At 48.7% G+C, this 23,009-nt stretch overlaps 49 non-coding genes across 49 annotated transcripts; all 49 read left to right on the top strand.

Moving 5' to 3' along the window:
• Positions 1-62: 62 nt before the first annotated feature.
• On the top strand, positions 63-135 carry trnat-cgu (transfer RNA threonine (anticodon CGU)). Its single transcript has one exon. It is a non-coding gene; the product is annotated as a tRNA-Thr (tRNA).
• A 213-nt stretch (positions 136-348) lies between these two features.
• On the top strand, positions 349-421 carry trnat-ugu (transfer RNA threonine (anticodon UGU)). Its single transcript has one exon. It is a non-coding gene; the product is annotated as a tRNA-Thr (tRNA).
• Positions 422-567: 146 nt separating this feature from the next.
• On the top strand, positions 568-640 carry trnat-cgu (transfer RNA threonine (anticodon CGU)). Its single transcript has one exon. It is a non-coding gene; the product is annotated as a tRNA-Thr (tRNA).
• Positions 641-814: 174 nt separating this feature from the next.
• Positions 815-887, top strand: trnat-ugu (transfer RNA threonine (anticodon UGU)). Its single transcript has one exon. It is a non-coding gene; the product is annotated as a tRNA-Thr (tRNA).
• Positions 888-1,246: 359 nt separating this feature from the next.
• trnat-cgu (transfer RNA threonine (anticodon CGU)) lies at positions 1,247-1,319 on the top strand. Its single transcript has one exon. It is a non-coding gene; the product is annotated as a tRNA-Thr (tRNA).
• Positions 1,320-1,573: 254 nt separating this feature from the next.
• trnat-ugu (transfer RNA threonine (anticodon UGU)) lies at positions 1,574-1,646 on the top strand. Its single transcript has one exon. It is a non-coding gene; the product is annotated as a tRNA-Thr (tRNA).
• A 132-nt stretch (positions 1,647-1,778) lies between these two features.
• trnat-cgu (transfer RNA threonine (anticodon CGU)) lies at positions 1,779-1,851 on the top strand. The gene has a single exon. It is a non-coding gene; the product is annotated as a tRNA-Thr (tRNA).
• A 213-nt stretch (positions 1,852-2,064) lies between these two features.
• Positions 2,065-2,137, top strand: trnat-ugu (transfer RNA threonine (anticodon UGU)). The gene has a single exon. It is a non-coding gene; the product is annotated as a tRNA-Thr (tRNA).
• Positions 2,138-2,283: 146 nt separating this feature from the next.
• On the top strand, positions 2,284-2,356 carry trnat-cgu (transfer RNA threonine (anticodon CGU)). The gene has a single exon. It is a non-coding gene; the product is annotated as a tRNA-Thr (tRNA).
• A 174-nt stretch (positions 2,357-2,530) lies between these two features.
• Positions 2,531-2,603, top strand: trnat-ugu (transfer RNA threonine (anticodon UGU)). The gene has a single exon. It is a non-coding gene; the product is annotated as a tRNA-Thr (tRNA).
• A 359-nt stretch (positions 2,604-2,962) lies between these two features.
• Positions 2,963-3,035, top strand: trnat-cgu (transfer RNA threonine (anticodon CGU)). The gene has a single exon. It is a non-coding gene; the product is annotated as a tRNA-Thr (tRNA).
• Positions 3,036-3,289: 254 nt separating this feature from the next.
• On the top strand, positions 3,290-3,362 carry trnat-ugu (transfer RNA threonine (anticodon UGU)). The gene has a single exon. It is a non-coding gene; the product is annotated as a tRNA-Thr (tRNA).
• A 132-nt stretch (positions 3,363-3,494) lies between these two features.
• On the top strand, positions 3,495-3,567 carry trnat-cgu (transfer RNA threonine (anticodon CGU)). The gene has a single exon. It is a non-coding gene; the product is annotated as a tRNA-Thr (tRNA).
• Positions 3,568-3,780: 213 nt separating this feature from the next.
• On the top strand, positions 3,781-3,853 carry trnat-ugu (transfer RNA threonine (anticodon UGU)). The gene has a single exon. It is a non-coding gene; the product is annotated as a tRNA-Thr (tRNA).
• Positions 3,854-3,999: 146 nt separating this feature from the next.
• trnat-cgu (transfer RNA threonine (anticodon CGU)) lies at positions 4,000-4,072 on the top strand. The gene has a single exon. It is a non-coding gene; the product is annotated as a tRNA-Thr (tRNA).
• Positions 4,073-4,246: 174 nt separating this feature from the next.
• trnat-ugu (transfer RNA threonine (anticodon UGU)) lies at positions 4,247-4,319 on the top strand. Its single transcript has one exon. It is a non-coding gene; the product is annotated as a tRNA-Thr (tRNA).
• Positions 4,320-4,678: 359 nt separating this feature from the next.
• Positions 4,679-4,751, top strand: trnat-cgu (transfer RNA threonine (anticodon CGU)). Its single transcript has one exon. It is a non-coding gene; the product is annotated as a tRNA-Thr (tRNA).
• Positions 4,752-5,005: 254 nt separating this feature from the next.
• On the top strand, positions 5,006-5,078 carry trnat-ugu (transfer RNA threonine (anticodon UGU)). Its single transcript has one exon. It is a non-coding gene; the product is annotated as a tRNA-Thr (tRNA).
• A 132-nt stretch (positions 5,079-5,210) lies between these two features.
• Positions 5,211-5,283, top strand: trnat-cgu (transfer RNA threonine (anticodon CGU)). Its single transcript has one exon. It is a non-coding gene; the product is annotated as a tRNA-Thr (tRNA).
• Positions 5,284-5,496: 213 nt separating this feature from the next.
• On the top strand, positions 5,497-5,569 carry trnat-ugu (transfer RNA threonine (anticodon UGU)). Its single transcript has one exon. It is a non-coding gene; the product is annotated as a tRNA-Thr (tRNA).
• A 146-nt stretch (positions 5,570-5,715) lies between these two features.
• On the top strand, positions 5,716-5,788 carry trnat-cgu (transfer RNA threonine (anticodon CGU)). The gene has a single exon. It is a non-coding gene; the product is annotated as a tRNA-Thr (tRNA).
• Positions 5,789-5,962: 174 nt separating this feature from the next.
• Positions 5,963-6,035, top strand: trnat-ugu (transfer RNA threonine (anticodon UGU)). Its single transcript has one exon. It is a non-coding gene; the product is annotated as a tRNA-Thr (tRNA).
• A 359-nt stretch (positions 6,036-6,394) lies between these two features.
• On the top strand, positions 6,395-6,467 carry trnat-cgu (transfer RNA threonine (anticodon CGU)). The gene has a single exon. It is a non-coding gene; the product is annotated as a tRNA-Thr (tRNA).
• A 254-nt stretch (positions 6,468-6,721) lies between these two features.
• On the top strand, positions 6,722-6,794 carry trnat-ugu (transfer RNA threonine (anticodon UGU)). Its single transcript has one exon. It is a non-coding gene; the product is annotated as a tRNA-Thr (tRNA).
• Positions 6,795-6,926: 132 nt separating this feature from the next.
• Positions 6,927-6,999, top strand: trnat-cgu (transfer RNA threonine (anticodon CGU)). Its single transcript has one exon. It is a non-coding gene; the product is annotated as a tRNA-Thr (tRNA).
• Positions 7,000-7,212: 213 nt separating this feature from the next.
• trnat-ugu (transfer RNA threonine (anticodon UGU)) lies at positions 7,213-7,285 on the top strand. Its single transcript has one exon. It is a non-coding gene; the product is annotated as a tRNA-Thr (tRNA).
• Positions 7,286-7,431: 146 nt separating this feature from the next.
• On the top strand, positions 7,432-7,504 carry trnat-cgu (transfer RNA threonine (anticodon CGU)). The gene has a single exon. It is a non-coding gene; the product is annotated as a tRNA-Thr (tRNA).
• A 174-nt stretch (positions 7,505-7,678) lies between these two features.
• On the top strand, positions 7,679-7,751 carry trnat-ugu (transfer RNA threonine (anticodon UGU)). The gene has a single exon. It is a non-coding gene; the product is annotated as a tRNA-Thr (tRNA).
• A 359-nt stretch (positions 7,752-8,110) lies between these two features.
• Positions 8,111-8,183, top strand: trnat-cgu (transfer RNA threonine (anticodon CGU)). The gene has a single exon. It is a non-coding gene; the product is annotated as a tRNA-Thr (tRNA).
• Positions 8,184-8,437: 254 nt separating this feature from the next.
• Positions 8,438-8,510, top strand: trnat-ugu (transfer RNA threonine (anticodon UGU)). Its single transcript has one exon. It is a non-coding gene; the product is annotated as a tRNA-Thr (tRNA).
• A 132-nt stretch (positions 8,511-8,642) lies between these two features.
• Positions 8,643-8,715, top strand: trnat-cgu (transfer RNA threonine (anticodon CGU)). The gene has a single exon. It is a non-coding gene; the product is annotated as a tRNA-Thr (tRNA).
• A 213-nt stretch (positions 8,716-8,928) lies between these two features.
• On the top strand, positions 8,929-9,001 carry trnat-ugu (transfer RNA threonine (anticodon UGU)). Its single transcript has one exon. It is a non-coding gene; the product is annotated as a tRNA-Thr (tRNA).
• Positions 9,002-9,147: 146 nt separating this feature from the next.
• trnat-cgu (transfer RNA threonine (anticodon CGU)) lies at positions 9,148-9,220 on the top strand. The gene has a single exon. It is a non-coding gene; the product is annotated as a tRNA-Thr (tRNA).
• Positions 9,221-9,394: 174 nt separating this feature from the next.
• Positions 9,395-9,467, top strand: trnat-ugu (transfer RNA threonine (anticodon UGU)). Its single transcript has one exon. It is a non-coding gene; the product is annotated as a tRNA-Thr (tRNA).
• Positions 9,468-9,826: 359 nt separating this feature from the next.
• trnat-cgu (transfer RNA threonine (anticodon CGU)) lies at positions 9,827-9,899 on the top strand. Its single transcript has one exon. It is a non-coding gene; the product is annotated as a tRNA-Thr (tRNA).
• Positions 9,900-10,153: 254 nt separating this feature from the next.
• Positions 10,154-10,226, top strand: trnat-ugu (transfer RNA threonine (anticodon UGU)). Its single transcript has one exon. It is a non-coding gene; the product is annotated as a tRNA-Thr (tRNA).
• A 132-nt stretch (positions 10,227-10,358) lies between these two features.
• On the top strand, positions 10,359-10,431 carry trnat-cgu (transfer RNA threonine (anticodon CGU)). Its single transcript has one exon. It is a non-coding gene; the product is annotated as a tRNA-Thr (tRNA).
• A 213-nt stretch (positions 10,432-10,644) lies between these two features.
• Positions 10,645-10,717, top strand: trnat-ugu (transfer RNA threonine (anticodon UGU)). Its single transcript has one exon. It is a non-coding gene; the product is annotated as a tRNA-Thr (tRNA).
• Positions 10,718-10,863: 146 nt separating this feature from the next.
• On the top strand, positions 10,864-10,936 carry trnat-cgu (transfer RNA threonine (anticodon CGU)). Its single transcript has one exon. It is a non-coding gene; the product is annotated as a tRNA-Thr (tRNA).
• Positions 10,937-11,110: 174 nt separating this feature from the next.
• On the top strand, positions 11,111-11,183 carry trnat-ugu (transfer RNA threonine (anticodon UGU)). The gene has a single exon. It is a non-coding gene; the product is annotated as a tRNA-Thr (tRNA).
• A 359-nt stretch (positions 11,184-11,542) lies between these two features.
• trnat-cgu (transfer RNA threonine (anticodon CGU)) lies at positions 11,543-11,615 on the top strand. The gene has a single exon. It is a non-coding gene; the product is annotated as a tRNA-Thr (tRNA).
• A 254-nt stretch (positions 11,616-11,869) lies between these two features.
• Positions 11,870-11,942, top strand: trnat-ugu (transfer RNA threonine (anticodon UGU)). The gene has a single exon. It is a non-coding gene; the product is annotated as a tRNA-Thr (tRNA).
• Positions 11,943-12,074: 132 nt separating this feature from the next.
• Positions 12,075-12,147, top strand: trnat-cgu (transfer RNA threonine (anticodon CGU)). The gene has a single exon. It is a non-coding gene; the product is annotated as a tRNA-Thr (tRNA).
• A 213-nt stretch (positions 12,148-12,360) lies between these two features.
• trnat-ugu (transfer RNA threonine (anticodon UGU)) lies at positions 12,361-12,433 on the top strand. The gene has a single exon. It is a non-coding gene; the product is annotated as a tRNA-Thr (tRNA).
• Positions 12,434-12,579: 146 nt separating this feature from the next.
• On the top strand, positions 12,580-12,652 carry trnat-cgu (transfer RNA threonine (anticodon CGU)). Its single transcript has one exon. It is a non-coding gene; the product is annotated as a tRNA-Thr (tRNA).
• Positions 12,653-21,954: 9,302 nt separating this feature from the next.
• trnat-ugu (transfer RNA threonine (anticodon UGU)) lies at positions 21,955-22,027 on the top strand. The gene has a single exon. It is a non-coding gene; the product is annotated as a tRNA-Thr (tRNA).
• A 359-nt stretch (positions 22,028-22,386) lies between these two features.
• On the top strand, positions 22,387-22,459 carry trnat-cgu (transfer RNA threonine (anticodon CGU)). Its single transcript has one exon. It is a non-coding gene; the product is annotated as a tRNA-Thr (tRNA).
• A 254-nt stretch (positions 22,460-22,713) lies between these two features.
• Positions 22,714-22,786, top strand: trnat-ugu (transfer RNA threonine (anticodon UGU)). The gene has a single exon. It is a non-coding gene; the product is annotated as a tRNA-Thr (tRNA).
• A 132-nt stretch (positions 22,787-22,918) lies between these two features.
• trnat-cgu (transfer RNA threonine (anticodon CGU)) lies at positions 22,919-22,991 on the top strand. Its single transcript has one exon. It is a non-coding gene; the product is annotated as a tRNA-Thr (tRNA).
• The last annotated feature ends 18 nt before the right edge of the window (positions 22,992-23,009 follow it).

Below are 23,009 nucleotides of genomic sequence, written 5' to 3'. Positions count from 1 at the left end.
CCAGTCCCCGTTGCTTCAAGGGTTCCAATGAAGGATGTTGGGTCTACCTTCTTCCAACGCCAGGCTCCATAGCTCAGTGGCAAGAGCACTGGTCTCGTAAACCAGGGGTCGCGAGTTCAATCCTCGCTGGAGCCTGTTTCTTGGTCTTTGGCACAGAGATTCACATACCGTTGTTTGTCTTTGATGCTAAGCTTCTGTGATAGAGGTCAGGAGAATGCGCACCAGTCGACAATCTACTCGTATTTAAGGGTTAGCCGACCAGACCTTATTTTCCACACAGTTGTCAAAATAGCCAGCCACATGAAACGTTGCACAACAGATTTTCTGACCCAAAACACAGACATCTGTGGCTTCATAGCTCAGTGGTTAGAGCACTGGTCTTGTAAACCAGGGGTCGTGAGTTCAATCCTCACTGGAGCCTAGAGCTTGTCTATGAGTTTTACAGCAAAGCCAATATCGACTACTTTGCTTGCATCGTCTTATGTTCACCACCTTCTGTTTACAAGAGTCCCAGGCTGCTTCAAGGGTTCCAATAAAGCCTCTTGGGTCTACTAACTTCGGACGCCAGGCTCCATAGCTCAGTGGCAAGAGCACTGGTCTCGTAAACCAGGGGTCGCGAGTTCAATCCTCGCTGGAGCCTGTTTGACAGAGAACATCATTTGGCCGTGAAACTAACCTTCTGCGGTAAAGTTCGGCAAAAGAAACATTAGAAACTGCTCACCGATCAAACCTGCTTTTCGACAAGCCTTCTCACACAGGGATCCATATGAAATGTGGCCCAACAGATTTTCTGACCCAAAGTCGCCATATCTGTGGCTTCATAGCTCAGTGGTTAGAGCACTGGTCTTGTAAACCAGGGGTCGTGAGTTCAATCCTCACTGGAGCCTGCACCCTGCATAGCAGCTTATCAGCAAAGCTGACATGAACAACTTTCCTTGGATCCTCTGGTTTTCGCCGCCTTGTATAGACAAGAATCCCGATAAATTCAAAGCTTCCTATAAAGTGTATTAAGTCAACCTACCTTCTGGGGTTGTGAAATCTGTGCCTTCTTTAAAGCTACTTGCACATTAGCATGCGGGAAAGGCACTACAAATTCACCGTAGAAAATGCATTTTTGGTTGATGGTGCTTTGGGGCGCAGATAGCTGTTAAGGTTTATTTTTTTCCGTCAATTGCTCTTTGTATCATGAAAGGACAGGCACAGGCAACATTTCTGGATGAAACACTGAATACTCTCCATCGTACAAGGCTCCATAGCTCAGTGGCAAGAGCACTGGTCTCGTAAACCAGGGGTCGCGAGTTCAATCCTCGCTGGAGCCTATTTCTTGGTCTATGGCACAGAGATTCAATTCTCACATACCATCGTTTGTCTTTGATGCTAAGCTGCCGTGATAGAGGTCAGGAGAATGCGCACCTGTCGACAATCTACCTGTATTTAATGGATTCGCTGATCAGACCTCATTTTCCACACAGCCGTCAAAATAGAGCCACATGAAATGTCGCACGACAGATTTTCCGAGCCAAAACCTCAAAACATGTGGCTTCATAGCTCAGTGGTTATATTCAAAACATGTGGCTTCATAGCTCAGTGGTTAGAGCACTGGTCTTGTAAACCAGGGGTCGTGAGTTCAATTCTCACTGGAGCCTAGACCCTGTCAGAGACTTTTACAGCAAAGCTGATTACGAACTACTTGGCCTACATCTTCTTCTGATTACACCAGTCCCCGTTGCTTCAAGGGTTCCAATGAAGGATGTTGGGTCTACCTTCTTCCAACGCCAGACTCCATAGCTCAGTGGCAAGAGCACTGGTCTCGTAAACCAGGGGTCGCGAGTTCAATCCTCGCTGGAGCCTGTTTCTTGGTCTTTGGCACAGAGATTCACATACCGTTGTTTGTCTTTGATGCTAAGCTTCTGTGATAGAGGTCAGGAGAATGCGCACCAGTCGACAATCTACTCGTATTTAAGGGTTAGCCGACCAGACCTTATTTTCCACACAGTTGTCAAAATAGCCAGCCACATGAAACGTTGCACAACAGATTTTCTGACCCAAAACACAGACATCTGTGGCTTCATAGCTCCGTGGTTAGAGCACTGGTCTTGTAAACCAGGGGTCGTGAGTTCAATCCTCACTGGAGCCTAGAGCTTGTCTATGAGTTTTACAGCAAAGCCAATATCGACTACTTTGCCTGCATCGTCTTCTGTTCACCACCTTCTGTTTACAAGAGTCCCAGGCTGCTTCAAGGGTTCCAATAAAGCCTCTTGGGTCTACTAACTTCGGACGCCAGGCTCCATAGCTCAGTGGCAAGAGCACTGGTCTCGTAAACCAGGGGTCGCGAGTTCAATCCTCGCTGGAGCCTGTTTGACAGAGAACATCATTTGGCCGTGAAACTAACCTTCTGCGGTAAAGTTCGGCAAAAGAAACATTAGAAACTGCTCACCGATCAAACCTGCTTTTCGACACGCCTTCTCACACAGGGATCCATATGAAATGTGGCCCAACAGATTTTCTGACCCAAAGTCGCCATATCTGTGGCTTCATAGCTCAGTGGTTAGAGCACTGGTCTTGTAAACCAGGGGTCGTGAGTTCAATCCTCACTGGAGCCTGCACCCTGCATAGCAGCTTATCAGCAAAGCTGACATGAACAACTTTCCTTGGATCCTCTGGTTTTCGCCGCCTTGTATAGACAAGAATCCCGATAAATTCAAAGCTTCCTATAAAGTGTATTAAGTCAACCTACCTTCTGGGGTTGTGAAATCTGTGCCTTCTTTAAAGCTACTTGCACATTAGCATGCGGGAAAGGCACTACAAATTCACCGTAGAAAATGCATTTTTGGTTGATGGTGCTTTGGGGCGCAGATAGCTGTTAAGGTTTATTTTTTTCCGTCAATTGCTCTTTGTATCATGAAAGGACAGGCACAGGCAACATTTCTGGATGAAACACTGAATACTCTCCATCGTACAAGGCTCCATAGCTCAGTGGCAAGAGCACTGGTCTCGTAAACCAGGGGTCGCGAGTTCAATCCTCGCTGGAGCCTATTTCTTGGTCTATGGCACAGAGATTCAATTCTCACATACCATCGTTTGTCTTTGATGCTAAGCTGCCGTGATAGAGGTCAGGAGAATGCGCACCTGTCGACAATCTACCTGTATTTAATGGATTCGCTGATCAGACCTCATTTTCCACACAGCCGTCAAAATAGAGCCACATGAAATGTCGCACGACAGATTTTCCGAGCCAAAACCTCAAAACATGTGGCTTCATAGCTCAGTGGTTATATTCAAAACATGTGGCTTCATAGCTCAGTGGTTAGAGCACTGGTCTTGTAAACCAGGGGTCGTGAGTTCAATTCTCACTGGAGCCTAGACCCTGTCAGAGACTTTTACAGCAAAGCTGATTACGAACTACTTGGCCTACATCTTCTTCTGTTTACACCAGTCCCCGTTGCTTCAAGGGTTCCAATGAAGGATGTTGGGTCTACCTTCTTCCAACGCCAGACTCCATAGCTCAGTGGCAAGAGCACTGGTCTCGTAAACCAGGGGTCGCGAGTTCAATCCTCGCTGGAGCCTGTTTCTTGGTCTTTGGCACAGAGATTCACATACCGTTGTTTGTCTTTGATGCTAAGCTTCTGTGATAGAGGTCAGGAGAATGCGCACCAGTCGACAATCTACTCGTATTTAAGGGTTAGCCGACCAGACCTTATTTTCCACACAGTTGTCAAAATAGCCAGCCACATGAAACGTTGCACAACAGATTTTCTGACCCAAAACACAGACATCTGTGGCTTCATAGCTCAGTGGTTAGAGCACTGGTCTTGTAAACCAGGGGTCGTGAGTTCAATCCTCACTGGAGCCTAGAGCTTGTCTATGAGTTTTACAGCAAAGCCAATATCGACTACTTTGCCTGCATCGTCTTCTGTTCACCACCTTCTGTTTACAAGAGTCCCAGGCTGCTTCAAGGGTTCCAATAAAGCCTCTTGGGTCTACTAACTTCGGACGCCAGGCTCCATAGCTCAGTGGCAAGAGCACTGGTCTCGTAAACCAGGGGTCGCGAGTTCAATCCTCGCTGGAGCCTGTTTGACAGAGAACATCATTTGGCCGTGAAACTAACCTTCTGCGGTAAAGTTCGGCAAAAGAAACATTAGAAACTGCTCACCGATCAAACCTGCTTTTCGACACGCCTTCTCACACAGGGATCCATATGAAATGTGGCCCAACAGATTTTCTGACCCAAAGTCGCCATATCTGTGGCTTCATAGCTCAGTGGTTAGAGCACTGGTCTTGTAAACCAGGGGTCGTGAGTTCAATCCTCACTGGAGCCTGCACCCTGCATAGCAGCTTATCAGCAAAGCTGACATGAACAACTTTCCTTGGATCCTCTGGTTTTCGCCGCCTTGTATAGACAAGAATCCCGATAAATTCAAAGCTTCCTATAAAGTGTATTAAGTCAACCTACCTTCTGGGGTTGTGAAATCTGTGCCTTCTTTAAAGCTACTTGCACATTAGCATGCGGGAAAGGCACTACAAATTCACCGTAGAAAATGCATTTTTGGTTGATGGTGCTTTGGGGCGCAGATAGCTGTTAAGGTTTATTTTTTTCCGCCAATTGCTCTTTGTATCATGAAAGGACAGGCACAGGCAACATTTCCGGATGAAACACTGAATACTCTCCATCGTACAAGGCTCCATAGCTCAGTGGCAAGAGCACTGGTCTCGTAAACCAGGGGTCGCGAGTTCAATCCTCGCTGGAGCCTATTTCTTGGTCTATGGCACAGAGATTCAATTCTCACATACCATCGTTTGTCTTTGATGCTAAGCTGCCGTGATAGAGGTCAGGAGAATGCGCACCTGTCGACAATCTACCTGTATTTAATGGATTCGCTGATCAGACCTCATTTTCCACACAGCCGTCAAAATAGAGCCACATGAAATGTCGCACGACAGATTTTCCGAGCCAAAACCTCAAAACATGTGGCTTCATAGCTCAGTGGTTATATTCAAAACATGTGGCTTCATAGCTCAGTGGTTAGAGCACTGGTCTTGTAAACCAGGGGTCGTGAGTTCAATTCTCACTGGAGCCTAGACCCTGTCAGAGACTTTTACAGCAAAGCTGATTACGAACTACTTGGCCTACATCTTCTTCTGTTTACACCAGTCCCCGTTGCTTCAAGGGTTCCAATGAAGGATGTTGGGTCTACCTTCTTCCAACGCCAGGCTCCATAGCTCAGTGGCAAGAGCACTGGTCTCGTAAACCAGGGGTCGCGAGTTCAATCCTCGCTGGAGCCTGTTTCTTGGTCTTTGGCACAGAGATTCACATACCGTTGTTTGTCTTTGATGCTAAGCTTCTGTGATAGAGGTCAGGAGAATGCGCACCAGTCGACAATCTACTCGTATTTAAGGGTTAGCCGACCAGACCTTATTTTCCACACAGTTGTCAAAATAGCCAGCCACATGAAACGTTGCACAACAGATTTTCTGACCCAAAACACAGACATCTGGGGCTTCATAGCTCAGTGGTTAGAGCACTGGTCTTGTAAACCAGGGGTCGTGAGTTCAATCCTCACTGGAGCCTAGATCTTGTCTATGAGTTTTACAGCAAAGCCAATATCGACTACTTTGCCTGCATCGTCTTCTGTTCACCACCTTCTGTTTACAAGAGTCCCAGGCTGCTTCAAGGGTTCCAATAAAGCCTCTTGGGTCTACTAACTTCGGACGCCAGGCTCCATAGCTCAGTGGCAAGAGCACTGGTCTCGTAAACCAGGGGTCGCGAGTTCAATCCTCGCTGGAGCCTGTTTGACAGAGAACATCATTTGGCCGTGAAACTAACCTTCTGCGGTAAAGTTCGGCAAAAGAAACATTAGAAACTGCTCACCGATCAAACCTGCTTTTCGACACGCCTTCTCACACAGGGATCCATATGAAATGTGGCCCAACAGATTTTCTGACCCAAAGTCGCCCTATCTGTGGCTTCATAGCTCAGTGGTTAGAGCACTGGTCTTGTAAACCAGGGGTCGTGAGTTCAATCCTCACTGGAGCCTGCACCCTGCATAGCAGCTTATCAGCAAAGCTGACATGAACAACTTTCCTTGGATCCTCTGGTTTTCGCCGCCTTGTATAGACAAGAATCCCGATAAATTCAAAGCTTCCTATAAAGTGTATTAAGTCAACCTACCTTCTGGGGTTGTGAAATCTGTGCCTTCTTTAAAGCTACTTGCACATTAGCATGCGGGAAAGGCACTACAAATTCACCGTAGAAAATGCATTTTTGGTTGATGGTGCTTTGGGGCGCAGATAGCTGTTAAGGTTTATTTTTTTCCGTCAATTGCTCTTTGTATCATGAAAGGACAGGCACAGGCAACATTTCTGGATGAAACACTGAATACTCTCCATCGTACAAGGCTCCATAGCTCAGTGGCAAGAGCACTGGTCTCGTAAACCAGGGGTCGCGAGTTCAATCCTCGCTGGAGCCTATTTCTTGGTCTATGGCACAGAGATTCAATTCTCACATACCATTGTTTGTCTTTGATGCTAAGCTGCCGTGATAGAGGTCAGGAGAATGCGCACCTGTCGACAATCTACCTGTATTTAATGGATTCGCTGATCAGACCTCATTTTCCACACAGCCGTCAAAATAGAGCCACATGAAATGTCGCACGACAGATTTTCCGAGCCAAAACCTCAAAACATGTGGCTTCATAGCTCAGTGGTTATATTCAAAACATGTGGCTTCATAGCTCAGTGGTTAGAGCACTGGTCTTGTAAACCAGGGGTCGTGAGTTCAATTCTCACTGGAGCCTAGACCCTGTCAGAGACTTTTACAGCAAAGCTGATTACGAACTACTTGGCCTACATCTTCTTCTGTTTACACCAGTCCCCGTTGCTTCAAGGGTTCCAATGAAGGATGTTGGGTCTACCTTCTTCCAACGCCAGACTCCATAGCTCAGTGGCAAGAGCACTGGTCTCGTAAACCAGGGGTCGCGAGTTCAATCCTCGCTGGAGCCTGTTTCTTGGTCTTTGGCACAGAGATTCACATACCGTTGTTTGTCTTTGATGCTAAGCTTCTGTGATAGAGGTCAGGAGAATGCGCACCAGTCGACAATCTACTCGTATTTAAGGGTTAGCCGACCAGACCTTATTTTCCACACAGTTGTCAAAATAGCCAGCCACATGAAACGTTGCACAACAGATTTTCTGACCCAAAACACAGACATCTGTGGCTTCATAGCTCAGTGGTTAGAGCACTGGTCTTGTAAACCAGGGGTCGTGAGTTCAATCCTCACTGGAGCTTAGAGCTTGTCTATGAGTTTTACAGCAAAGCCAATATCGACTACTTTGCCTGCATCGTCTTCTGTTCACCACCTTCTGTTTACAAGAGTCCCAGGCTGCTTCAAGGGTTCCAATAAAGCCTCTTGGGTCTACTAACTTCGGACGCCAGGCTCCATAGCTCAGTGGCAAGAGCACTGGTCTCGTAAACCAGGGGTCGCGAGTTCAATCCTCGCTGGAGCCTGTTTGACAGAGAACATCATTTGGCCGTGAAACTAACCTTCTGCGGTAAAGTTCGGCAAAAGAAACATTAGAAACTGCTCACCGATCAAACCTGCTTTTCGACACGCCTTCTCACACAGGGATCCATATGAAATGTGGCCCAACAGATTTTCTGACCCAAAGTCGCCATATCTGTGGCTTCATAGCTCAGTGGTTAGAGCACTGGTCTTGTAAACCAGGGGTCGTGAGTTCAATCCTCACTGGAGCCTGCACCCTGCATAGCAGCTTATCAGCAAAGCTGACATGAACAACTTTCCTTGGATCCTCTGGTTTTCGCCGCCTTGTATAGACAAGAATCCCGATAAATTCAAAGCTTCCTATAAAGTGTATTAAGTCAACCTACCTTCTGGGGTTGTGAAATCTGTGCCTTCTTTAAAGCTACTTGCACATTAGCATGCGGGAAAGGCACTACAAATTCACCGTAGAAAATGCATTTTTGGTTGATGGTGCTTTGGGGCGCAGATAGCTGTTAAGGTTTATTTTTTTCCGCCAATTGCTCTTTGTATCATGAAAGGACAGGCACAGGCAACATTTCCGGATGAAACACTGAATACTCTCCATCGTACAAGGCTCCATAGCTCAGTGGCAAGAGCACTGGTCTCGTAAACCAGGGGTCGCGAGTTCAATCCTCGCTGGAGCCTATTTCTTGGTCTATGGCACAGAGATTCAATTCTCACATACCATCGTTTGTCTTTGATGCTAAGCTGCCGTGATAGAGGTCAGGAGAATGCGCACCTGTCGACAATCTACCTGTATTTAATGGATTCGCTGATCAGACCTCATTTTCCACACAGCCGTCAAAATAGAGCCACATGAAATGTCGCACGACAGATTTTCCGAGCCAAAACCTCAAAACATGTGGCTTCATAGCTCAGTGGTTATATTCAAAACATGTGGCTTCATAGCTCAGTGGTTAGAGCACTGGTCTTGTAAACCAGGGGTCGTGAGTTCAATTCTCACTGGAGCCTAGACCCTGTCAGAGACTTTTACAGCAAAGCTGATTACGAACTACTTGGCCTACATCTTCTTCTGTTTACACCAGTCCCCGTTGCTTCAAGGGTTCCAATGAAGGATGTTGGGTCTACCTTCTTCCAACGCCAGGCTCCATAGCTCAGTGGCAAGAGCACTGGTCTCGTAAACCAGGGGTCGCGAGTTCAATCCTCGCTGGAGCCTGTTTCTTGGTCTTTGGCACAGAGATTCACATACCGTTGTTTGTCTTTGATGCTAAGCTTCTGTGATAGAGGTCAGGAGAATGCGCACCAGTCGACAATCTACTCGTATTTAAGGGTTAGCCGACCAGACCTTATTTTCCACACAGTTGTCAAAATAGCCAGCCACATGAAACGTTGCACAACAGATTTTCTGACCCAAAACACAGACATCTGGGGCTTCATAGCTCAGTGGTTAGAGCACTGGTCTTGTAAACCAGGGGTCGTGAGTTCAATCCTCACTGGAGCCTAGATCTTGTCTATGAGTTTTACAGCAAAGCCAATATCGACTACTTTGCCTGCATCGTCTTCTGTTCACCACCTTCTGTTTACAAGAGTCCCAGGCTGCTTCAAGGGTTCCAATAAAGCCTCTTGGGTCTACTAACTTCGGACGCCAGGCTCCATAGCTCAGTGGCAAGAGCACTGGTCTCGTAAACCAGGGGTCGCGAGTTCAATCCTCGCTGGAGCCTGTTTGACAGAGAACATCATTTGGCCGTGAAACTAACCTTCTGCGGTAAAGTTCGGCAAAAGAAACATTAGAAACTGCTCACCGATCAAACCTGCTTTTCGACACGCCTTCTCACACAGGGATCCATATGAAATGTGGCCCAACAGATTTTCTGACCCAAAGTCGCCCTATCTGTGGCTTCATAGCTCAGTGGTTAGAGCACTGGTCTTGTAAACCAGGGGTCGTGAGTTCAATCCTCACTGGAGCCTGCACCCTGCATAGCAGCTTATCAGCAAAGCTGACATGAACAACTTTCCTTGGATCCTCTGGTTTTCGCCGCCTTGTATAGACAAGAATCCCGATAAATTCAAAGCTTCCTATAAAGTGTATTAAGTCAACCTACCTTCTGGGGTTGTGAAATCTGTGCCTTCTTTAAAGCTACTTGCACATTAGCATGCGGGAAAGGCACTACAAATTCACCGTAGAAAATGCATTTTTGGTTGATGGTGCTTTGGGGCGCAGATAGCTGTTAAGGTTTATTTTTTTCCGTCAATTGCTCTTTGTATCATGAAAGGACAGGCACAGGCAACATTTCTGGATGAAACACTGAATACTCTCCATCGTACAAGGCTCCATAGCTCAGTGGCAAGAGCACTGGTCTCGTAAACCAGGGGTCGCGAGTTCAATCCTCGCTGGAGCCTATTTCTTGGTCTATGGCACAGAGATTCAATTCTCACATACCATTGTTTGTCTTTGATGCTAAGCTGCCGTGATAGAGGTCAGGAGAATGCGCACCTGTCGACAATCTACCTGTATTTAATGGATTCGCTGATCAGACCTCATTTTCCACACAGCCGTCAAAATAGAGCCACATGAAATGTCGCACGACAGATTTTCCGAGCCAAAACCTCAAAACATGTGGCTTCATAGCTCAGTGGTTATATTCAAAACATGTGGCTTCATAGCTCAGTGGTTAGAGCACTGGTCTTGTAAACCAGGGGTCGTGAGTTCAATTCTCACTGGAGCCTAGACCCTGTCAGAGACTTTTACAGCAAAGCTGATTACGAACTACTTGGCCTACATCTTCTTCTGTTTACACCAGTCCCCGTTGCTTCAAGGGTTCCAATGAAGGATGTTGGGTCTACCTTCTTCCAACGCCAGACTCCATAGCTCAGTGGCAAGAGCACTGGTCTCGTAAACCAGGGGTCGCGAGTTCAATCCTCGCTGGAGCCTGTTTCTTGGTCTTTGGCACAGAGATTCACATACCGTTGTTTGTCTTTGATGCTAAGCTTCTGTGATAGAGGTCAGGAGAATGCGCACCAGTCGACAATCTACTCGTATTTAAGGGTTAGCCGACCAGACCTTATTTTCCACACAGTTGTCAAAATAGCCAGCCACATGAAACGTTGCACAACAGATTTTCTGACCCAAAACACAGACATCTGTGGCTTCATAGCTCAGTGGTTAGAGCACTGGTCTTGTAAACCAGGGGTCGTGAGTTCAATCCTCACTGGAGCCTAGAGCTTGTCTATGAGTTTTACAGCAAAGCCAATATCGACTACTTTGCCTGCATCGTCTTCTGTTCACCACCTTCTGTTTACAAGAGTCCCAGGCTGCTTCAAGGGTTCCAATAAAGCCTCTTGGGTCTACTAACTTCGGACGCCAGGCTCCATAGCTCAGTGGCAAGAGCACTGGTCTCGTAAACCAGGGGTCGCGAGTTCAATCCTCGCTGGAGCCTGTTTGACAGAGAACATCATTTGGCCGTGAAACTAACCTTCTGCGGTAAAGTTCGGCAAAAGAAACATTAGAAACTGCTCACCGATCAAACCTGCTTTTCGACACGCCTTCTCACACAGGGATCCATATGAAATGTGGCCCAACAGATTTTCTGACCCAAAGTCGCCATATCTGTGGCTTCATAGCTCAGTGGTTAGAGCACTGGTCTTGTAAACCAGGGGTCGTGAGTTCAATCCTCACTGGAGCCTGCACCCTGCATAGCAGCTTATCAGCAAAGCTGACATGAACAACTTTCCTTGGATCCTCTGGTTTTCGCCGCCTTGTATAGACAAGAATCCCGATAAATTCAAAGCTTCCTATAAAGTGTATTAAGTCAACCTACCTTCTGGGGTTGTGAAATCTGTGCCTTCTTTAAAGCTACTTGCACATTAGCATGCGGGAAAGGCACTACAAATTCACCGTAGAAAATGCATTTTTGGTTGATGGTGCTTTGGGGCGCAGATAGCTGTTAAGGTTTATTTTTTTCCGTCAATTGCTCTTTGTATCATGAAAGGACAGGCACAGGCAACATTTCTGGATGAAACACTGAATACTCTCCATCGTACAAGGCTCCATAGCTCAGTGGCAAGAGCACTGGTCTCGTAAACCAGGGGTCGCGAGTTCAATCCTCGCTGGAGCCTATTTCTTGGTCTATGGCACAGAGATTCAATTCTCACATACCATCGTTTGTCTTTGATGCTAAGCTGCCGTGATAGAGGTCAGGAGAATGCGCACCTGTCGACAATCTACCTGTATTTAATGGATTCGCTGATCAGACCTCATTTTCCACACAGCCGTCAAAATAGAGCCACATGAAATGTCGCACGACAGATTTTCCGAGCCAAAACCTCAAAACATGTGGCTTCATAGCTCAGTGGTTATATTCAAAACATGTGGCTTCATAGCTCAGTGGTTAGAGCACTGGTCTTGTAAACCAGGGGTCGTGAGTTCAATTCTCACTGGAGCCTAGACCCTGTCAGAGACTTTTACAGCAAAGCTGATTACGAACTACTTGGCCTACATCTTCTTCTGTTTACACCAGTCCCCGTTGCTTCAAGGGTTCCAATGAAGGATGTTGGGTCTACCTTCTTCCAACGCCAGACTCCATAGCTCAGTGGCAAGAGCACTGGTCTCGTAAACCAGGGGTCGCGAGTTCAATCCTCGCTGGAGCCTGTTTCTTGGTCTTTGGCACAGAGATTCACATACCGTTGTTTGTCTTTGATGCTAAGCTTCTGTGATAGAGGTCAGGAGAATGCGCACCAGTCGACAATCTACTCGTATTTAAGGGTTAGCCGACCAGACCTTATTTTCCACACAGTTGTCAAAATAGCCAGCCACATGAAACGTTGCACAACAGATTTTCTGACCCAAAACACAGACATCTGTGGCTTCATAGCTCAGTGGTTAGAGCACTGGTCTTGTAAACCAGGGGTCGTGAGTTCAATCCTCACTGGAGCCTAGAGCTTGTCTATGAGTTTTACAGCAAAGCCAATATCGACTACTTTGCCTGCATCGTCTTCTGTTCACCACCTTCTGTTTACAAGAGTCCCAGGCTGCTTCAAGGGTTCCAATAAAGCCTCTTGGGTCTACTAACTTCGGACGCCAGGCTCCATAGCTCAGTGGCAAGAGCACTGGTCTCGTAAACCAGGGGTCGCGAGTTCAATCCTCGCTGGAGCCTGTTTGACAGAGAACATCATTTGGCCGTGAAACTAACCTTCTGCGGTAAAGTTCGGCAAAAGAAACATTAGAAACTGCTCACCGATCAAACCTGCTTTTCGACACGCCTTCTCACACAGGGATCCATATTGTAGCAAGGAGAGTAGAATAGATGGAAATAATGACCGACTACGCCACCTGAGGAGTTTCACCACAGGAGTCTTACCAATTGAGCCCAAAATGTATCCTAAATTTAACTACTGAAGGACACAGGTTCGTGATCACTGAGCAAACCAGAGGCGTGAGTCCAAAAAAATAACAATCTTTTATTACACTCAAGTATAGGTATACAACAAACAGTAGGCACGCAATCCCAGCAAAACAGGGCAATCAAAAAGCCACAGCAAGTTGCACCCCTGGCAGACCAGGGCAAGCACACACAATAAATGTAATATGCACAATACGTAATTTCTTACACACAGTGACCGTCTGGCTGCGCACCACGCCGTATGGCTCGAGTAGCCCACTATGCAGAATGGAGGCGCTAGGAGCAGGGCTGGAGCTTACCGGGTCGCGAGGGGTTATCAGAGGGGAGAGGGCCCAGAAAATCCACACCACACGTGAATACGTCTATGTCACTCCAAAACACCCAGTGTATTACAGCACAGGAACAGTGAAGGGACTCCACCACCTTGAGGCCACCCCGCCACCACTTGGGCTCACAGCTCCTGTCCAGCGAGAGAGAGAGAGAGAGGATAATTAATAGACCATAGTGCGTGGATTACAGTACAGACTCACTAGTATTAGTTGTTCTTATTCAGACAAGGACTTATCTTAAATAGGATGGCCGGCAAAATCTTCCCGTCTCGCAGAGCGATACACAGGGCTAGGTGGGCACCCCGGGTCACTGGGGAGAGAGGTCAATTAAACACACATTCACAAGCATATCCCACACAGCATTCACCAGCATACCCACATGTATCTCCACATACACCAGCATGCACCATTACACGATCAAGCAGACACACATGCAAACACACACCCACACGCACACACAGTAATTACAATAGCCAAGGCCCAGTTAGCATTCCACAGGCATGGCATGCATGACATACATTGACAATGCACCAGTAGCCGTTTGGCTACTAACAGACAGGGACCCACTAACAAACACAAGCCCGGGTCATGCACAGCGAGGAGATACCCGTATGGAACCGTTCTGATGAGTCTTCAGACAGACGGCCTCCTCGAGTATTAAATACACGTAACTGCACAGAAGCAAATAATAGAGACAAAGCAGCAGACTCATAGGTTGTGGAAAGGCCCAAGGCCAGCACGAACACCGTCGATGCTTCTGCCAATCTGTAGATATAGTAAAAGCTAAAGTTACGATACGGCTCGTTCTAATAATAGACATGTTACAAAATATCCGTGTACATACCGAATGGCTGGTGATTCCGTCTCCCACTACCGGTGGCGAGATAAGGCCGATGCTGCTACTGCTGCTCGCTACAGCTGACAGGCTAAATAAAACAAAGGGATCAGGACAACTAATCGGGCAAAGGAAGAGATGTAAACACCTTGCAAAGGTAGCCTACCTGAGCCGATACGTTCTCAACCCCCGAATCCGAGCGTTTAGCAATCCACACCGGGTTAAAGCACAGGGCTGCTAACAAACAAACAAATGGGAAGTCACAGCTCAGCGCTAGAGCGACAGACCATGCGAGAGTACCAGCAATCGCTTACCTGCCGCCGTAATGGTTCTCACTCACAACCGAACTCCAACAACCAAACCAGGAAGTCCCTCCTCCTGGGAAAGGTGGAAGACCTACAACGCCAGGAGGCCAGCTTCCTTAAATAGCAGGGCCTGTAATTACGCACCCGTCAGCGAAGAGGATAATGCTAAGACGCCACCAGAGGGCAGTGTATCACATTACCATCTATCCCGTTACAATCTACCCCCCCATTTATTGTCGTCGTCCCGACGACAGCTCCACCAAAGCGGAGAACCCTAGTGGTTATTTCTAAATCGACGGCGTGGTGGGGGCCAGACTTTGCCTACCCTCGGTCCCATCCTCACATGGGTGCACCGACCGGGGGAGATTGTAAGGGTTGGTGTGCTGACCTGCCTTGGAGCGCCTAGTCCGGCGCTGACCCAGGGAACTAGGGCCAGGGCACTCAATTGCTGGGTGGAGGATTACGGCTGGCTGAGGACTATCTAAGGGCCCTAGGGTCGTGTCTGGACCCAAACTGCCTTCGGACAGGATCTCGGTAGGGGGCCCCTGGCCCGCCGCCAAGGATGGCGTTATTACCGAGGAAGCAACACTAGTTCCTGGGAGCAACAGCCATAGGTCTTGGTCATGGGGGGAATTGGCACCATCGACTCGTTCTGGGGGAGAGATGGGCCTTGCAGGGGGCTCAAGGGGCTCTGGCCCCAGCTGCGCCTTCAACATTTCACGATGGACATGCTTCACCTTGTTCAAGTTGTCCACTGGAGCTACTGTATAGACTGCTCCCTTCCCCTGAGGAGCCTTCAGGATCCGGTAGACCACAGAGCTCCAGATGTCCTGGATCTTATGCCGACCCCTGGCACTGTGGTCCCTAAGATAGACCAATTGTCCCACCGGCAGGGGTGCGTCATGGACGCGCTGATCATGCCGTTCCTTTCGGCGACTGGCTGCGGCCAGCAGCCTCTCCTGGGCTCCCTCAAATGCGACCTTAAGTCTGGCCTGATGCTCGACTACCCAATCCTGTACTTCTCCTGGTACTGGGTCCTGAACCCGACCCAAGAGAAAGTCTATTGGGAGTTTAGGTTCCTGTCCGAACATCAGAAAGAATGGGGATTCCCCTGTACTCTGGTGAGGGGTGGAATTATAACAAAAGAGCACCTGTGGGAGGCAGGAGGCCCAGTCACGCTTCCGTGATGTTGGCAAGGTGCGAAGCAGGTTGTGGAGAGTTCTATTGAACCTCTCGCACTGCCCATTCCCTGCAGGGTGGTAAGGGGTTGTGCGAGATTTTTCCACCCCATACAAACAGCAAAGTTGACGGAGTAAAGAACTTTCAAAGCTTTTGCCTTGGTCAGAGTGAATTCGGTTTGGGATGCCAAATTTATAAAACCACTCATGCAGCAGGACTTGCGCAACGGTGGATGCCCGCTGGTCCCTGGTAGGGACAGCCTGTGTGAACTTACTAAACACGTCCGTCATGACAAGGACATTCTCGAACCCACCATGAGATGGCTCCAGCAATGTGAAGTCTATGGCCAAGATCTCATTTGGCTTAGATGCCAATAAGTGACCCATGAAACTGTGTGGTACTGGCCTGGGATCTTTAGCCACTTGGCACCGCTCACACTCCAGGCACCATTGCTTGATGTCCCCGGACATCCCCGGCCAGTAGCATCGCAGCCGTACCAACTCTGTGGTCCGCTCAATGCCCTGATGGCCGTGTTCATCGTGTAATTGTGTCAACACGTCCTTTTGAAGGACTAAAGGGAGAAGGAGCTGGAGATTTTCCTCACCCCCATCCGGACGGAAGATCCGCCGGTAGAGAACGCCCTCCTTCTCGACTAGGCGGTCCCACTGGCGTACTAGCAGCACCGCCTTTCTGGAGATCTTCCGTCTCTGATCTGGGGTCGGAGGTACCCGCTTCCCCCAAAACCCCAAGATTTCTTTCAGGAGGGGATCAGCCGCCTGCAAGGAGCGAAGGTCAGAAGGAGACTGAGATGGCAGAACAGAGACCATAGACTGGGACGCAGACACCATTGGTAGTGAGCTAGAAACTTGCTGAAGGGATGCAGGGACAGCGGTGCCAGGAAGAGCGTGTTCCCCCAAGCTGTGGCTGGACAGGTACTGGCGGGACAATGCGTCAGCGTTCCCGTTGCTACGACCCGATCTATACTTGATCTCAAAGTCAAACGCTGCAAGTTGAGCTGCCCATCGCTGTTCCGTAGCCCCCAGTTTGGCAGTGTGGAGGTAACTCAACGGGTTGTTGTCTGTGAAGACCACACACCTCTGCCCCAGCAGATATTCCCTGAACTTTTCAGTCATGGCCCACTTGAGCGCAAGAAATTCAAGTTTCATCGAACTGTAATTGGTCATGTTGCGCTCAGTGGGCCGGAGACCTCTACTGGCAAAGGCGACGGGTTTAATGCCACTTCCCTGTTCCTGGGAGAGGATGGCTCCCAGGCCGTCATAGCTGGCATCAACCTCCAGTATGAAGGGCTGAGAAAAATCAGCATACGCCAGTACGGGGGAAGAGATCAACTTTGCTTTTAGGGTCTCGAAGCTCTGCTCACACTGGGGTGTCCATGATGTCGCTATGGCCCGCCCAGACCCTCGCTTGGACTTGGTGCCAACCAATTCAGCCACCAGCTTGTGCAGAGGGCTAGCCAAGTTGGCAAACCCTTCCACAAACCGCCTGTAATAACCTGCGAATCCTAAGAAGGATCGCAGTTCAGACACGTGATTGGGCCGCTGCCACTCAGCCACTGCAGCAATCTTAGCCGGGTCTGTGGAAACCCCCTGGCTTGAGATAATGTGCCCCAAGTAACTAACCTCCTTTTGAAAGAAAGCACACTTCTCTAACTTAGCTTTCAACCCTTCTTGGTGGAGCCTACTTAGGACCACTTCCAGACGCTGCAGATGTTGGGAGACAGAGGCAGAGAAGACAATAATGTCATCTAAGTACAAAAGTAATGACTGACCTTGTTGTTTCCCAAACATTCTTTGCATAAGGCGCTGGAAAGTACTTGGGGCATTGCATAACCCAAATGGCATCCTGTTCCATTCAAACAGGCCAAATGGCGTACAAAAGGCTGTCTTAGGCTTGTCCTGCTCTGCCACCGGAACCTGGTTATAACCGCTGGCGAGGTCCAATGTTGAGAACCAGCATGCACCAGACAGTGAGTCAAGGCTTTCCTCAATGCGAGGGAGAGGAAACGCATCCTTCCTGGTCTTACTGTTGAGCGAGCGATAGTCCACACACATGCGAAGGGTCCCGTCTTTTTTCTTGGCTAATACAATTGGGGAGGCGTAGGGACTGCAGCTCTCCCTGATTACCTGTGCCTCCAAAAGCTGGTTGATATGAGCCTTTACGGTCTCATACTCTGACGGGGGAATTCGCCGGTATCTCTGCCGGATGGGAACCTCATCTAGCAGGGGAATGTCATGTGAAATTAGGTTTGTACAACCTAGGTCACTCTCGTGGGCTGAGAAAACAGAACTATATCTCTGGAGTAAATCCCTGACTTCCCCCTGCTCTTGTTCTGACAGAGCAGTCAAGTCTGATGCCTGAATGCGGTCCTGCACCGAACTGGTAGCCGCTTGTGAGAAGACAGTAGCTGTAGTGGAGCTCACTTCAGTTACACCCGTGGGTAAGCTAACAACCTGAGCACCGGTCAATGACCCAAGGCTGATGCGTGGGTAAAGTACAACATCTGTCATGCCAACATTGACCACTGGAATATATGCAGTGCCCTTTAGGACCTGAATGAGACATGGTGAAGCTAGGAGACCAGCTGGCAGTCCAGACTCTAATGGTTCGAAAAATGCAGCGGAGTCGGCGAGCTGTTCAGGACAAGTACTAGCTACAAATTTCATGGTGCCACCTGGTATACGCACAGTCCGCGTACCTCGAACCCGAGCGAGGCCCGTGTCAACCCTCGGAACTTGAATAGCAGATTGGTGGCACTGTTGTAACGCGTCAAGGACAGGGCCAGGAGCGTCTATTCTAGAGGGAGACTCAAACAGGGAGGGGCCATGCACGCCAAACAGCTCGTGGTAGCATCGGCTAATGACATTCATCCCTAGAACTCCAGGGACAGAGGGTGGGGCCCCATGAGGGTCTTTCACCACCAAAATCCCACAGCGCGGGATGATCTTACCACACAGGACAATATCAAGCTCCAAATAGCCAATGTACGGGATTGCAAGGCCATTGGCAGCCCGAAGCTGTAACCAATGGCAAGACTGTAACCGCTCGTGGCCCCATGGTTCAAACTGCTGACGAAAGAAATGTTCTGTTACTGTAGACACCATCGATCCTGTATCTAGCAAGCATTGGACCCTAACCCCACCAATCAAAACATCAATATTGGGACAAGATGACATCAGCTTAGAGACTGTTCCAACCTGAGAGCCAGTAGAGACCCCATCTGAGCTGTGGCTCTGCAGCCCAGTGGGATTCAGTTTTCCGGCTGGCGGGCCGAATGGGAGGACCTGGCTACATTAGAAGGCAGGCCAGCATCGGAACGGAAGCGAGGGCGAGGAGGGGCTCGTTCCCCATCACAATCACTGGCATAGTGCCCTGGCTGCTGGCACCTGCGGCATACAGGGGGGCTATGGCGTGGAGGCTGACGGTGCAACACCGATGTCTGCAGCGTAGCTACAGTCTGTGTGAGCTGGTTAAGCTGCTCCTGCTGCTTCTTCAGCAAGGCCTTTAACTCTCCAAGCTCCGAGCCCTGAGAAGTAACTGGAGAGGCTGGGCGAGAATTGCTGTGCACCGCATACTGTAGGCCATAAGCAGAAGGGAGAGAGAAGCTACGTCCTCTAGCACCTCCCGGAAAACCTTCCCTTTCCCACCTAATAGCTTCTCCCCGCACTACCAACAAAGTGGCAGTGGGCTCACCACGCACAAACTGTTTCAGCTCCCTGCGTAAGGCGCTGTCTAACACATGTTCTATGAACTGATCCCTAAGTAAAACTTCACCATTGGGCACACCATCCGGAGCACACTGCCGGACCTGTTCCATTAAAGCCATTAAAGCCAATGAGAATTCTTGCAATGACTCCCCCTCCTGTTGCTGCCTGGAGAAAAATGCCTGTTGCAAAGTAACATATGACTGGGAGAGGCCATATAGCTCTTTCAGGATGCTCACAACTTTAACAGCGTCCCCTCGTTCTACATTGGGCCGGTATCTAATCTCTTCCTTTGCCTCCCCCTCCAAATGATCAAATATGAAGAAAGCCTGATCAGCTGCAGATAGGTGGCGAGCCCGCATGCACGCCTGTACCTCCTCCGCCCACTCAACAATACCTATACCTGTTCTACCATTAAACATAGGACATTTCCTGTCCCTGGGAATGACTACTAGTCGTTCTGTCTGATTAATTGGGCCAGGTGCAGGTGCCACTGGGTTAGAGCCAGCTTGCGCGGCTCGTTCCTGACGCAAACGCTCATTTTCTGTTTTAAGTTGTGACATCATATCACGGAGCTGCCGCAATTCCTCTTCCATATTGACAGTAGTCAAAACAGCAAATTACAACAAAAATACGCCCTACCTTAAAGGGAGGTTCTGGAGTTCCTGGTAATGAGGCTGCTGCTTTGTCTCTCTACTAAACACAAATGCACATAGATCCACAGAGCCCCAATTGTTTATACCACAGAGAACAAGATTGGTCAAGAAAGCAGTAAAACAAGGTAACACACGTCTCTGGTTTTTAACAAGTGATCCTATGCCGACTACGCCAAATGTAACAAGGAGAGTAGAATAGATGGAAATAATGACCGACTACGCCACCTGAGGAGTTTCACCACAGGAGTCTTACCAATTGAGCCCAAAATGTATCCTAAATTTAACTACTGAAGGACACAGGTTCGTGATCACTGAGCAAACCAGAGGCGTGAGTCCAAAAAAATAACAATCTTTTATTACACTCAAGTATAGGTATACAACAAACAGTAGGCACGCAATCCCAGCAAAACAGGGCAATCAAAAAGCCACAGCAAGTTGCACCCCTGGCAGACCAGGGCAAGCACACACAATAAATGTAATATGCACAATACGTAATTTCTTACACACAGTGACCGTCTGGCTGCGCACCACGCCGTATGGCTCGAGTAGCCCACTATGCAGAATGGAGGCGCTAGGAGCAGGGCTGGAGCTTACCGGGTCGCGAGGGGTTATCAGAGGGGAGAGGGCCCAGAAAATCCACACCACACGTGAATACGTCTATGTCACTCCAAAACACCCAGTGTATTACAGCACAGGAACAGTGAAGGGACTCCACCACCTTGAGGCCACCCCGCCACCACTTGGGCTCACAGCTCCTGTCCAGCGAGAGAGAGAGAGAGAGGATAATTAATAGACCATAGTGCGTGGATTACAGTACAGACTCACTAGTATTAGTTGTTCTTATTCAGACAAGGACTTATCTTAAATAGGATGGCCGGCAAAATCTTCCCGTCTCGCAGAGCGATACACAGGGCTAGGTGGGCACCCCGGGTCACTGGGGAGAGAGGTCAATTAAACACACATTCACAAGCATATCCCACACAGCATTCACCAGCATACCCACATGTATCTCCACATACACCAGCATGCACCATTACACGATCAAGCAGACACACATGCAAACACACACCCACACGCACACACAGTAATTACAATAGCCAAGGCCCAGTTAGCATTCCACAGGCATGGCATGCATGACATACATTGACAATGCACCAGTAGCCGTTTGGCTACTAACAGACAGGGACCCACTAACAAACACAAGCCCGGGTCATGCACAGCGAGGAGATACCCGTATGGAACCGTTCTGATGAGTCTTCAGACAGACGGCCTCCTCGAGTATTAAATACACGTAACTGCACAGAAGCAAATAATAGAGACAAAGCAGCAGACTCATAGGTTGTGGAAAGGCCCAAGGCCAGCACGAACACCGTCGATGCTTCTGCCAATCTGTAGATATAGTAAAAGCTAAAGTTACGATACGGCTCGTTCTAATAATAGACATGTTACAAAATATCCGTGTACATACCGAATGGCTGGTGATTCCGTCTCCCACTACCGGTGGCGAGATAAGGCCGATGCTGCTACTGCTGCTCGCTACAGCTGACAGGCTAAATAAAACAAAGGGATCAGGACAACTAATCGGGCAAAGGAAGAGATGTAAACACCTTGCAAAGGTAGCCTACCTGAGCCGATACGTTCTCAACCCCCGAATCCGAGCGTTTAGCAATCCACACCGGGTTAAAGCACAGGGCTGCTAACAAACAAACAAATGGGAAGTCACAGCTCAGCGCTAGAGCGACAGACCATGCGAGAGTACCAGCAATCGCTTACCTGCCGCCGTAATGGTTCTCACTCACAACCGAACTCCAACAACCAAACCAGGAAGTCCCTCCTCCTGGGAAAGGTGGAAGACCTACAACGCCAGGAGGCCAGCTTCCTTAAATAGCAGGGCCTGTAATTACGCACCCGTCAGCGAAGAGGATAATGCTAAGACGCCACCAGAGGGCAGTGTATCACATTACCATCTATCCCGTTACAATCTGAAATGTGGCCCAACAGATTTTCTGACCCAAAGTCGCCATATCTGTGGCTTCATAGCTCAGTGGTTAGAGCACTGGTCTTGTAAACCAGGGGTCGTGAGTTCAATCCTCACTGGAGCCTGCACCCTGCATAGCAGCTTATCAGCAAAGCTGACATGAACAACTTTCCTTGGATCCTCTGGTTTTCGCCGCCTTGTATAGACAAGAATCCCGATAAATTCAAAGCTTCCTATAAAGTGTATTAAGTCAACCTACCTTCTGGGGTTGTGAAATCTGTGCCTTCTTTAAAGCTACTTGCACATTAGCATGCGGGAAAGGCACTACAAATTCACCGTAGAAAATGCATTTTTGGTTGATGGTGCTTTGGGGCGCAGATAGCTGTTAAGGTTTATTTTTTTCCGCCAATTGCTCTTTGTATCATGAAAGGACAGGCACAGGCAACATTTCTGGATGAAACACTGAATACTCTCCATCGTACAAGGCTCCATAGCTCAGTGGCAAGAGCACTGGTCTCGTAAACCAGGGGTCGCGAGTTCAATCCTCGCTGGAGCCTATTTCTTGGTCTATGGCACAGAGATTCAATTCTCACATACCATCGTTTGTCTTTGATGCTAAGCTGCCGTGATAGAGGTCAGGAGAATGCGCACCTGTCGACAATCTACCTGTATTTAATGGATTCGCTGATCAGACCTCATTTTCCACACAGCCGTCAAAATAGAGCCACATGAAATGTCGCACGACAGATTTTCCGAGCCAAAACCTCAAAACATGTGGCTTCATAGCTCAGTGGTTATATTCAAAACATGTGGCTTCATAGCTCAGTGGTTAGAGCACTGGTCTTGTAAACCAGGGGTCGTGAGTTCAATTCTCACTGGAGCCTAGACCCTGTCAGAGACTTTTACAGCAAAGCTGATTACGAACTACTTGGCCTACATCTTCTTCTGTTTACACCAGTCCCCGTTGCTTCAAGGGTTCCAATGAAGGATGTTGGGTCTACCTTCTTCCAACGCCAGACTCCATAGCTCAGTGGCAAGAGCACTGGTCTCGTAAACCAGGGGTCGCGAGTTCAATCCTCGCTGGAGCCTGTTTCTTGGTCTTTGGCA

This window comes from Sardina pilchardus, chromosome 8 (genome assembly GCF_963854185.1).
Source record: "Sardina pilchardus chromosome 8, fSarPil1.1, whole genome shotgun sequence".
In the NCBI taxonomy this organism is placed as follows: Eukaryota; Metazoa; Chordata; class Actinopteri; order Clupeiformes; family Clupeidae; genus Sardina; species Sardina pilchardus.
This window is presented reverse-complemented; position numbering and strand designations above follow the sequence as displayed.